We start from the raw sequence: 12,355 nt of genomic DNA on the forward strand, positions 1-12,355 counted from the left end.
TTATATATTATACATATTATATATTATATATATTATAATATATTATAATATATTATATAATTATATATAATTATTATAATTATATTTATTATATCATAATTATAATTATTATAATAATTATTATAATTATTTTATTATTATTATATATATTATATATTATTATATATAATATATAGGCTAATATTTATATATACATATAATATATATTATATATTATATATTATTATAATTATTATAATTATATATATTATGTTATATATATTATATTATTATATTTATTATATTATAATTATTATAATTATTATATTGTATATATATTATATATATAAATATATATGCATATATATTTATATATATTTATATATTATATATATTTATATATACAACATTGAGATCTCATAGCAAGGTTAACAGTACTACGCAGAATATTATATTGTAACTGCCAGTGTACAGATTTATTTTGCTCCCAAATTTGTTATTTCTTGGGACACCACTCATAGGATTTATAATGCATATAAACTTATTTTACTTGTAAGAATACCTGTTAGCAGCAGGTAGAGCATGAAAACATATTTATAAGATGGCAACAACTATGAGTAAGACCAACTGATTAAACCATGATGCTTTTCTCCCAGATGTTTCTGTCTCAGTTCCTAGACCTTTACTTTCTACTCAGTGTCAGCATGCCCCTTTCTTGCTTTCCACTTGATGCCAGTGGAACTCTCAGAACCAACGGTATCCAATAATATATTAAGCTTTAATTCTTGGGAAATTTTTAAATCCTTTTTTATTTTCCTGACTTTTTAAATGACTTTCCTCAGGATTTGAGATTCGAATAAACATAAAATTTCCTGAGAAATTCTAGGAATGCCTTCCCGTAAGGAAATGCTACTCTATCCAGAGATCATGGCTTTGAGCCTTCAGCATCTGTCCCAAGGTGAACAGCATCCATTGGGAGTTACTAATCAGCAATATTCACCCAGTCTTCCTAATTTTATCTCCCTCGTATCCCAATTTCCAGGAATACCTGGCACTGCCCAGTTCTTGAGCTTCTTGAGGATTTACAGGGTAAATATAATTAGTTTCAGTTTTTCCTTCTGCCAATTTATGGGTCATGATTCTTGGGGGTCGAAATAAATTTCCATTCACTCTTGCTTGGGCTTTTCAGTTTTTCAAATTGTATTGTTCTTATCTCCTTTCCTAACGCTCTGTCCTTTGGATCTTTACTAGTTTTAGTGGGGTTTCAATAGGGAGCAAGATCAGAAGTCAATCTACCATCTGAATCCAACAGGAATCTTCATTTTTAACAAGTATCTTAAGTGACTGTGTTGCAGGTAGTCTCAAAACACACTTTCAAACACTAAACTAGAAGACAGTCAGTAGAAAGTGCCCAGAAGAGTGAGAACACTGAGAAATACTTGAAGAAGCTGAGAAGGTTTATCAAGGGGAATATGCTGGGAGCTACAACAGCTACTTCAACAGCTAAAGAGCTAATGGTGGAAGAGAAGTTAGGCTTGTTCTCTATGCCTCCAAGGAAAGCTAGAACCAGTGTGGGAAAACTGCAAACCAGAGATCTGGTACAAGATAGAGAAGGACTTCTTAACAGACAAAACTATCCCAAAAAGGAATGCACTGCCCTGGGAAGCAAGAAACTCAAGAACAGGCTACACAACTATCACTTATTCGGGATGCCACCAATAGCATCTAAGCCCCAGATGGTGGTGTGGTCCAACTGGTTGCTGAGGCAAGACTCACACACGTGAAAAACAAAGAATGCATAATTAAACGCTAGAAGGATGAAATTACAAAAATAGAGTCATTTTAGACACACTGAGTGAAAGCTCTCAAATACAAAGGATTAGCCACACTTGGAATATAACAGGTAATGGCTGCCTGGTCCTAAATTTCCTTTTCTTAGTCAGAATATAAATTTTTTTTTCCACACAGAATCTGAACTGAGATGTGCATTTATCCCTAGATTTATGTTGAGGTGTTGAAAGTGACAAAGCGATGAGTTCTTGATTGCTATGAAAATGTCCCCATGAGCCACAAACTTTAATTACTAAGCCATCATTTCTTTACCTAAAATGCATGTTGGCTTAAAAACAGGTCTCCCTGTTCTATTCTCCTCCCCTCCTCCAATCAAGGAATAAAGAGAGGACGGAGCACAGTGAACAAGGGAACTGGCATGATGTGAGGCTGTAGCAGTAAGCAGAGAGGCCAGATCAGGGGGTGGGGCTGGAAGGGAGGATTGTTGTGGATCAAGTTAAATATTTCAGGTTTATTCTAAGTATAAAGGCAAACCATAGAAGAGTTTCAAGCAGGAGTTTGACGTGATCAGATTTTATATTTTTTAGAATATCTTTTGTGTGAAAAATAAAGTATTAACACATTTGGGCATACCAATTAGAAAGCAATATCCAGGTGAGAGAGAAAGGTTGTGTGGACTAGGATGACAGAGGTAGAGATGAAGTAACCAGGTTTGAGAAATTCTACCCGAGAGGCAGAAATAAGAGAATGCTGAGAGGTCTTAAAGATGATCCCAAGTACCCTGCATGAGCGTCTGGATAAATGGTGGACCCAGTGCCCAGGGAAGTATATACTGTCAGATGTAAACTGATGGAAGTGTAAGGAGAAAGGGAATCCCTTTTTGAGTGGATTAGGTTTGAAAACCTGTGAGTCACCTAAGTGTGAATGTCTCACAAGCTCCACTTCATCATTTCTCACTGAGTATCTCCATTAAAGCTTCAAACTCAGGATGCTGGCAATCAAAATCTGTTTCTTCTGCATCTGCTCCATCTGCTGATTAATTAATGCCACCAGTTGTGAGGGATGTTACAGATGGGGTTCCTACCTGTGACAAAGAAGGTTGAAATATAAAACACCTGAGGTCTCACTGATACGACTGATTCTGTGACTCACAGATTCATCCATAACACTGGAGTTATTCTTGCCACAAAGGTTAACCTTAAAGTTAACTCCTACCTCTGCAAACATTTAAAACTATTTGAAAACAAATATGAAAGAATTAAAGGATGATTTTATCCACAGACTGCTTTGCTAGAAATAAGACTGACTTTGGAACTGATCCAAAGAAAACAGATTCTAGAGTTAAATGTTAATTCTTAATTAACTGTTCTGTTTTCCTGAAGTAAAAACTTAATTATTGATATTTTCCAGCAGACGATCTTTACATCCTATTATAGCACAACACTGCCACCTTCTGGAAGGAATCACAAGGAAAATATTTTTATTCCTAATCAAGTTTGTGAGAAAGTCTGCAAGTTTCTGAAAGAAAATGAATAGGGATTATGTTTATTTTATCCTTTTAAGCCCCATCACATTTGGATAAAAATCACTGGTAAAGAGAAAAAAAAAAAGGGACACAACCTTACTGTTTCCCTAAATAAAAAGCACAAAATGACATTTACTTTTTTGGTTTTGCTTACCTGGGTGAGGGAAAGGTGATGGTGAAGAGATAGCACACGGTAGTTTCTGAGGTGAGGTATACCTTGGTTATAGTTGCCGTTACACAAATCTATACATGTATTAAAATTTACAGAACTAAGGGGCTTCCTGGTGGCACAGTGGTTAAGAATCCACCTGCCGGGCTTCCCTGGTGGCGCAGTGGTTGAGAGTCCGCCTGCCGATGCAGGGGACACGGGTTCGTGCCCCGGTCCGGGAAGATCCCACATGCTGCGGAGCGGCTGGGCCCGTGAGCCATGGCCGCTGAGCCTGCGCGTCCGGAGCCTGTGCTCCAGCAACAGGAGAGGCCACAACAGTGAGAGGCCCGCGTACCGCAAAAAAAAAAAGAATCCACCTGCCAATGCAGGGGACACAGGTTCAAGCCCTGATCCAGGAAGATCCCACATGCGGCCAAGCAACTAAGCCCGTGAGCCACAACTACTGAGCCTGTGCTCTACAGCCCACAAGCCACAACTACTGAGCCCACGTGCCACAACTACTGAAGCCCACGCGCCTAGAGCCCGTGCTCCACAACAAGAGAAGCCACCGCAATGAGAAGCCTGTGCACCACAACGAAGAGTAGCCCCCGCTCGCCGCAACTAAAAGCCTGTGTGCAGCCGCAAAGACCCAACACAGGCAAAACTAAAGTAAAATAAATTTATTAAAAAAATAAAAATTCACAGAACTAAACCAAAAGGTGAAACAGTCAATTTTACTATATGATAATTTTTAAAAGACAGATGCAGACTAAGAGAATAAAAATAGTGCCATATGTTTATAGAAAGGAGAAAAAATCATAAAGTTAAAATGCAAAAGTATTCACATAAAATTCAACAGTTTTGCCATTTATAGTCCAAAGGCCTGTGGCCCAAATAAAATTTGAAAGGTCCTAATCTAACATAAGCATGTTGAAATATTTAAATATGGACCTGGAAGTGTTTCTAAAGGCTACTGACGTACACTAGAAGTAAATCACTTTGTCCCTAGTATCGAAAAGTCTAATGAAAGGTAACAATCTATTACTAAAAACTAGGAATTAATATTCACCTTTGTCTGGTAACCTCAAAAAAAAAGTCTTACAAAGGCATTTTTATGGGATTGTGTTTTGTCTTACTCAAAGAGCTGAGGCATAAACAGGCCAAGATGGGTACTCAGCATCTATGTAGCTTGGTATTTGCTGGATGCTAGGGAAATCACATACAATCTAAGTTACATTCAAGTTCCAAGAGTCTGGAGCATCCAAATGCATTTGGGGACCTTTCTAGTGCATCTGTAGATGCCAAATGCCATAAGGTGCCAGGAGCCCACAAGATGGATGATCAGGTGACAGCCCAGATGACAAATGGACCCAAACTGAGAGCAAAAGTCACATTAACATATTTGTTCCTTCCATCTCTCCTGATAATACGCATGCTGTTTACCATGGGGTGTGGGCTGTAACAGTGATGAGGAAATACTAAACAGGAGTTTATGAAAGATGTTGCAAATGAGTGGAAGGGGAAGAGGGAGGGTCTGGCAGGCATGAGATCTTAGTTTTCTAAGATCTGGTTGAGTTATACTGCTGTCTATCTACACTTCCCCATTTATCTCAGGGAGGCCAGTTACTGAGAGGGATCCCCGTACCCAAAACAACTTACACTTCCAACATCAGGGGAATCGTTGAAAAAATGCTTGTACAGTAATAACAGAATAATAGTGGCCATTTCCCATCCTTCACTAGTTAATGACATGGATACCTTTGCACAGGCGGAGATGAACTTGCTTGTCAGAAGCAGCAGTATTCACAGCATACCTGAGTAACTGCCAGAGTATCCAACTAAAGCAGCAGAAGGGTAACAGAACAATCCAGAACTTTGCAACAAGTATGCGAACTCACCTCCATCTTACCATCTGCCATGATGAGTAATTTGCCCAAAAAGACTGAATACACAGAGTTAACAAAACAAAAAAAAAACAGGAGCTTAGATCATAAAGAAGTTTAGGATTTGGGAACCTATCCAGATAAACCTGTTATTTAATCTGAATTCTAGTACATAATTTTAAAACTCCAAGATCTCCAAGTCCTAAGACAAAAACCCCTACATCTCTTCACTAGGAGATGGCTCTTTGAATTTATAGTTTTAGAAAGGTAAATGTGGTAATTAATACTTGCCTAAATTACACATTTTATTTAAATCTCATATTTTATGTGAATGACAAAAAACACTGAGGCATATGAACGTTCCTCAAAATATTAAACAGAGAATTACCCTATGACCCAGCAATTCCACTTACGGTACACACTCAAAAGAGCTCAAAGAGATAACTGTACCAATGTTCATAGAAGCACTAGTCATAATAGCCAAAAGATGTAAACAACCCAAACGTCTATGAACTAATGAATGGATAAACAAAATATGATATATGCATACAATGGAATATTATTTACCCTTAAAAAGGAAGAAAATTCTGCAATATGCTACAATATGGATGAACCTTAAAGACATTATACAAAATGAAATAAATCAGACACAAAAGGACAAATATTTTATGATTCCAGAGGCAAAAGGTAGAATGGTGGTTACAAGGGGCTGGAGAGAGGGGGGAATGGGGAGTTATTATTTAACAGGTATACAGGGTTTCGGTTTAGGAAAATGAAAGTTCTGGAGAGGATGGTGGTGATAGTTGCACAACAACGTGAATGTACTTAATGAATCGTACACTTAAAATGGTTAGAATGCTAAGTTTCATGTTCTGTACATTTTACCACAATTTAAAAAAAAACAAACACTAGAGCAAGAAACACAGAGTCCTCCTAACAAATCAGGCCATAGGGAAACAATGAAGCCCTAGATATTGCATGTAAAATAGAAATGCAAATTTTCTAAGGAGCTACAGTATATAGCTCTCCTCAGTTACTCAAAATGTTCAGAGACCCTAAAAATACCTGAATTACTACTACCTTTAAACCAATGAAATGAGAAAAACAAACACTAAAATAACGTTAACAGGATTTTATAAAACTACTGTTCCCAGCGTGCCCCAATCAATACAGAACCAGCAGTTACATTCAAGCTCTGTACACATAAAATCTTCAAATAAACTTCTGCTGGCATGTAATAAGTACCTACTATTTGATGACCAACTGTACAATACAGCTCTCACAAATCTAATGCAGTAGATTAAACATGACGATGAGAATAAGGAAATAACTTCCAGGAGTCCGTTTGAAATAGAAAATTAAATGAACCAATAAAGCTGAAGCAGATTTTAGCATATTTTTCAAGGCAGAGAGATAGGGAGGCACAAGTGTCTGAAACAATGAATGCTCTATAGGCACACCTTGGAGATATTGTGGGTTCGGCTCCAGAACACAACAACAAAGCAAATATTGCAATAAAGTGAGTCACACAAATTTTTTGGTTTCCCAGTGCCTATAAAAGTTATGCTTACGGCTTCCCTGGTGGCGCAGTGGTTGAGAGTCCGCCTGCCGATGCAGGGGACACGGGTTCGTGCCCCGGTCCGGGAAGATCCCACATGCCGTGGAGCGGCTGGGCCTGTGAGCCATGGCCGCTGAACCTGCACGTCCGGAGCCTGTGCTCCGCAACGGGAGAGGCCACGACAGTGAGAGGCCCGCGTACCGCAAAAAAAAAAAAGTTATGTTTATACTATATTGCAGTCTATTAAGTGTGCAATAGCATCGTATCTTAAAAAAAGCCAATGTACACAACTTTAAAATACTTTACTGCTAGAAAATGCTAACCACCATGTGAGCTTTCAGACGGTTGTAATCTTCGTGCTGGTGGAGGGTCTTGCCTTGGTGTTGGTGGCTGCTGACTGATCAGGGTGGTGGATGCTGAAGGCTGGGGTGGCCGTGGCCATTTCTTAAAACAAGACAACAATGAAGTCCGCCGCATCGATTCACTCTTCCGTTCCCAAATGATCTCTACAGCAGGCAATGCTGTTCGACAGCATTTTACCCACAGGAGAACTTCTTTCAAAATTGGAGTCAATCCTCTCAAACCCTGCCACTGATTTATCAACTAAGTCTATGTAATATTCTAAATCTTTTGTTATCATTTCAACAATCTTCACAGCATCTTCACCAGGAGTGGATTCCATCTCAAGAAACCACTTTCTTTGCTCATCCATAAGAAGCAACTCCTCATCCACTAAAGTTTTATTCTGAGATCACAGCAGTTCACTCACATCTTTAGGCTCCACTTCTAATTCTAGCTCTCTTGCTCTTTCCACCACATCTGTAGTTATATCCTCCACTGAAGTCCTGAACCCCTCAAAGTTATCCATGAGGTTTGGAATCAACTTCTTCCAAATTCCTGTTAATATTTTTACCTCTTCCTATAAATCATCAATGTTCTTAATGGCAAGTAAAATGGTGAATCCTTTCCAGAAGGTTTTCAATTGACTTCACCCAGGTCCATCAGAGGAATCAGTCTCTCTGGCAGCTCTACCCTTACAAAATGTATTTCTTAAATAGCAAGACTTGAGAGTCAAAATTACCCCTTGATCTATATTCTGCAGAATAGCTAACAGGCATGAAAACCACATTAATCTCATTGTACATCTCCATCAGAGCTCTTGGGTGGCCAGGTGCATTGTCAATGAGCCGCAGTACTTTGAAAGGACTCTTTTATTCTGAGCAGTAGGTCTCAACAGTGGGCTTAAAACAGCCAGTAAAGCATATTGTAAACAGATGTGATGTCATCCAGGCTTTGTTGTTCCACTTAAAGAGCACAGGCAGAGTAGATTTAGCATAATTCTTAAGGGCCCTAGGATTTTCGGAATGGTAAATGAGCACTGGCTTTAACGGAAAGTCACCAGCTGCATTAGCCCCTAACAGAGTCAGCCTGTCCTTTGAGGCCAAGCATTGATTTCTAACTATAAAAGTCCTGGATGGCATCTTCTTCCAAGATAAGGCTGTTTCATCTACGTTGAAAATCCAGTTTAGTGTAGCTACCTTCATTAATTACCTTAGCTAGATTTTCTGGATAACTTGCTACAGCTTCTACATCAGCACTTGTTGCTTCACCTTGCACTTTTATTATGGAGACGGCTTCTTTCCTTAAACCTCATGAACCAACCTCTGCTGGCTTCAAACTTTTCTGCAGCTTCCTCACCTCTCTCAGCCTTCACAGAATTGAGGAGAGTTAGGGCCTTGCTCTGAATTTAGGCTTTGGTTTAAGAGAGTGCTGTGGTTGGCTAGATCTTCTATCCAGACCACTAAAACTTTCTCCATATCAGCAATAAGGCTGTTTCGCTTTCTTATCATTTGTGTGTTCACTGGAGTAGCACTTTTCATCTCCTTCAAGAACTTCTCCTTTGCATTCACAACTTGGCTAACTGTTTGTGCAAGAAGCCTAGCTTTCAGCCTATCTAGGCTTTTGACACGCCTTCCTCACCAGCTTGTCATTTCTAGCTTTTGACTTAAAGTGAGAGAAGTGCAATACTTGTTTTCACTTGAACACTTAAAGGCCAATGCAGGGTTATTAGCCTAATTTCAATATTGTTGTGTCTCAGGGAATAGGGAAGCCCAAGGAGAGGGAGAAATGGGGTAACGGTCAATTGGTGGAGCAGTCACAACACACATAACATTTCTCATTTAAGTTCACTGTCTTATATGGGCACGGTTCACGGCACCCCAAAACAATTACAATGGTAACATCAAGGATCACTGATGACAGATCACCATAACAAATATAACAATAATGAAAAAGTTTGAAATGTTGTGAGAATGACCACAATGTGACACAGAAACACCAAGTGAGCAAACGCTGTTGGAAAAATGGCACCAATAGACTTGCTCGATGCACGTCCAGGGACCTTCAATTTGTAAAAAGCACAGTAACTGGGAAGCACAACAGAATGAAGCACAATAAAATAAGGCCTGCCTGTAAAGTTAAATACAGTACCATGGACTCAGACGTCACACTAAGCAGGGAACTACGTGTCGGTTTCTGTAACTCCCATCATTTAAGAATAGTATATCCCAAACTACATCAGTACCCCAGAAGCCTTTTAAAGGAAAAGACTGACAGTCTTTGACTATACAAAAACGTAAAGCTTTAGCATAGTAAAAGATACAAAAACAAAGTTTACAAGCAAATAGACTGAAAATATCTGCCCCATATCTAACAGTCAATAGGTTAATATCTCTACACAAAGAACTCGTACAAATCAATATGGAAAAGACAAAACTCAGTAGGGAATGGGAAAATTATATCAACTGTTTCCACTTGCTGCATTTTTCAAATCTTAAAATGCTGCTCACAGGTTCTTCCCATCAGTTTTCCTGGGCCCAGTATTTCACACATAGTAATTCACTCTAAATTACTCCGCAGATCTATAACATGGTCTCTAGGAAGAGTAAAAATTAACCTCATGTGTTTTCCATTTACAGGAACTACAGCATAATCCACATAACTGTCATATATCTGATAAGGGACTTGGACCTAGAATATATAAAGAACTCTTACAACTCAATGATAAAAAGCAAATAGCCAAATTTTTAAATGGGCAAAGAATATGCATAGACATTTCTCCAAAGAAGATATACAAATGGCCAATAGCACATGAAAAGATGCTTAACCGTCATTAGGCATCAGGGAACTACAAATCAAAACCACAATGAGATACCACTTCACACCCACTAGGATGGCTAGAATTTAAGGAAAAAAAAAAAAGAAAGCAGATAATGACAATTGTTGGCAAGGATGGGAAGAAATTAGAACCTTCATACACCGCTTACAGGAATATAAGATGCAGCTGCTTTAAAAAAGTCTGGCATTTCCGCAAAATGTTAACCGTAGAATTACCATACCACCCAGCAATTCTACTCTTAGGTATATACCCAAGAGAAATGAAATCATGACGTTCACACAAAAACTTGTACATGAATGTTCACAGTAACATTATTTGTAAGAGCCAAAACAACCCAGATGTCCATCAACTGACCAATGGATAAATAAATCGTGGTATAGCCATACAATGAAATATTATCTAGCAATAAAAAGGAATGAAGTGCTGATACATGCTACAACATGGATGAACATGAATGTTAAGTGAAAGACAATCAAAAAAGGTCACATACTTTATGATTTCATTTATATGAATTGTCCAGAATAGCTGAATATATATTCAGTAGATTAATAGTTCCTTAGGTCTACGAGTGGGGTGGGGTAAGGAGGAAATCAGGAGAGCCTGCTAATGGGTACAGGGCTTCTTTTGGAAGTGATGAAAATGTTTTTACATTGATTGGGGTGTTGGTTGCACAACTTTGTGAATGCACTAAAAATTTATGTGTATTTTATAATTCTATGGTATGTGAGCTATATCTCAGTCAAGCTGTTATTTTTCAAAAGGACTATAGGTTGGGTTGGGGTTTTTTTCCACATTATATCCCCAGCTCCTAAAACAGTGCCCGCAATATCAGGAATTCAATAAATCTTGACTGAATGGAAAAAATAAATTACCAAATGTGGGTAAACCATTATAAAACCTTGTCATAGCCAAAGAGATGAAACTACTGCAGGTTGGCATGATAGGGGACAAACAGTGTGTGTGCTTCCATGAAAGGAGATGAGGCTGAAAAACTCAGCAGAATCAAGACCTTCAAGGGTCTTGAAGCCAGCCTAGGGAATTTGTATTATCCTGAAACAATGGGAAGACCAGTAAGATTTTAAGCAGAGGATTAACACGGTCAGATCTGTGTTTTAAATGTGTAAAGCCTAGGTAGAGAATTGCTACTGCTATCCAAAGGTGAAGTAGAGAAACACCCCTCAGGTGAGAGTAAGGAGGAATTAGGGGAAGAGACCAGGAGAAGCAAAATATATTTATGGATTTTTAAAATTACACACAGCTACCGAGCGCTCGTGCTCTCTCCCCCCTCCCTCTCTCTCTCTCTCACACACACACAGGCACAGACTATCACACACACTTACACAAACACCTGAAAATCACTTACGCTGAAAATCACTTCTATCGTCAGCCCCTGTATGGAGCTCAAATGTGACGAGACAAAAACTATTAAGACCACCGAGCCAGAAAATTCCTTTCTACAATCATCTGGGCAAGGTCCTCCTCAGACTGTTGTAACTTGGGACCCCCGACAAAATGCCCCGTTCCACCTCTTCGACAGGACCCCACCTCTTCACAAATGTGCTCCTGGGAACGCTCAGCAAGGACCACAGGGCTAGGCCACCGTTAGCTACAAAGGGGAGCGGAGGAGGGGAACCTTGTAGCATCCCGAGGCGCTAAGCCCACCACGGGCCCCCAGGCGCCAACCACGCTGTTGCGGGAGGTGGCGACCCGGCGACGACAGCAAGGTGGCCCCTGAGGGGCTCCCCCTGCAGCAGCCCACCCGGCGTGCAAACGCGGCCTTCAGGACTACGGGAACAAAAGCTTCTGGGGTGAGAGGGACCCGGCTCTGTCTCCCGCGGGGACGCTAACCTGTCCTCCGTAGAAGTACCACGGCGCGGCAAGCGTGACGACTCCTTCCGGACGTGGGGCGTGGGGAGTGGGTGGGGTAAAAGCCGGCGGGTGGCCACACTCCTCGAGGAGCAGTCGAGACTTCCGGCGTAGCCTCCTCGCGCGGCTAGAGAGTCGGGACGCGAGTGTAGCTGGAGGACTGCGGATTCCCCCAGTGCCGGGTCCCGCGCTGAAATTAACTTAGCGGCCAGGCTTCTCGGAAGCTTGTACGCCAGCCGGGAGGAGGTTTGTCTCCTCAAATCTCCGTTTTTTGTTTTCTGCGCCCCGTTAGCCTGCAACATAAATTCAGTCCAGCAGCGGTTGCCGAGGAAATTTAAACCGCTGTTCCGTGTTGTCCCTCGCAGGGATCTGGTGCTTTGGTTCACCTCCAAGTATGCGAAACCCCGGGCCATATGACCCCGGCTCT

The 12,355-nt window shown here is 40.1% G+C and overlaps 1 protein-coding gene across 2 annotated transcripts in view; it reads right to left on the reverse strand.

Annotated features, from left to right (window-relative positions):
* COA1 (cytochrome c oxidase assembly factor 1) overlaps positions 1-11,962 on the reverse strand; it is a 102,113-nt gene extending 90,151 nt beyond the window's left edge. Inside the window, exon 1 of one of the 2 annotated variants that reach the window (XM_027124002.1) lies at positions 11,911-11,962. The gene's annotated coding sequence lies outside the window, so the exon portion shown is untranslated. Of the gene's footprint in view, positions 1-2,684; positions 2,880-11,910 lie in introns of those variants that run through there. The other variant, XM_027123999.1, reaches the window with a different exon arrangement.
* Positions 11,963-12,355: the final 393 nt, after the last annotated feature.

Source organism: Aethalodelphis obliquidens, unplaced genomic scaffold, assembly GCF_003676395.1.
Source record: "Aethalodelphis obliquidens isolate GAN/ISIS:26980383/991018 unplaced genomic scaffold, ASM367639v1 scaffold27, whole genome shotgun sequence".
NCBI lineage: Eukaryota > Metazoa > Chordata > Mammalia > Artiodactyla > Delphinidae > Aethalodelphis > Aethalodelphis obliquidens.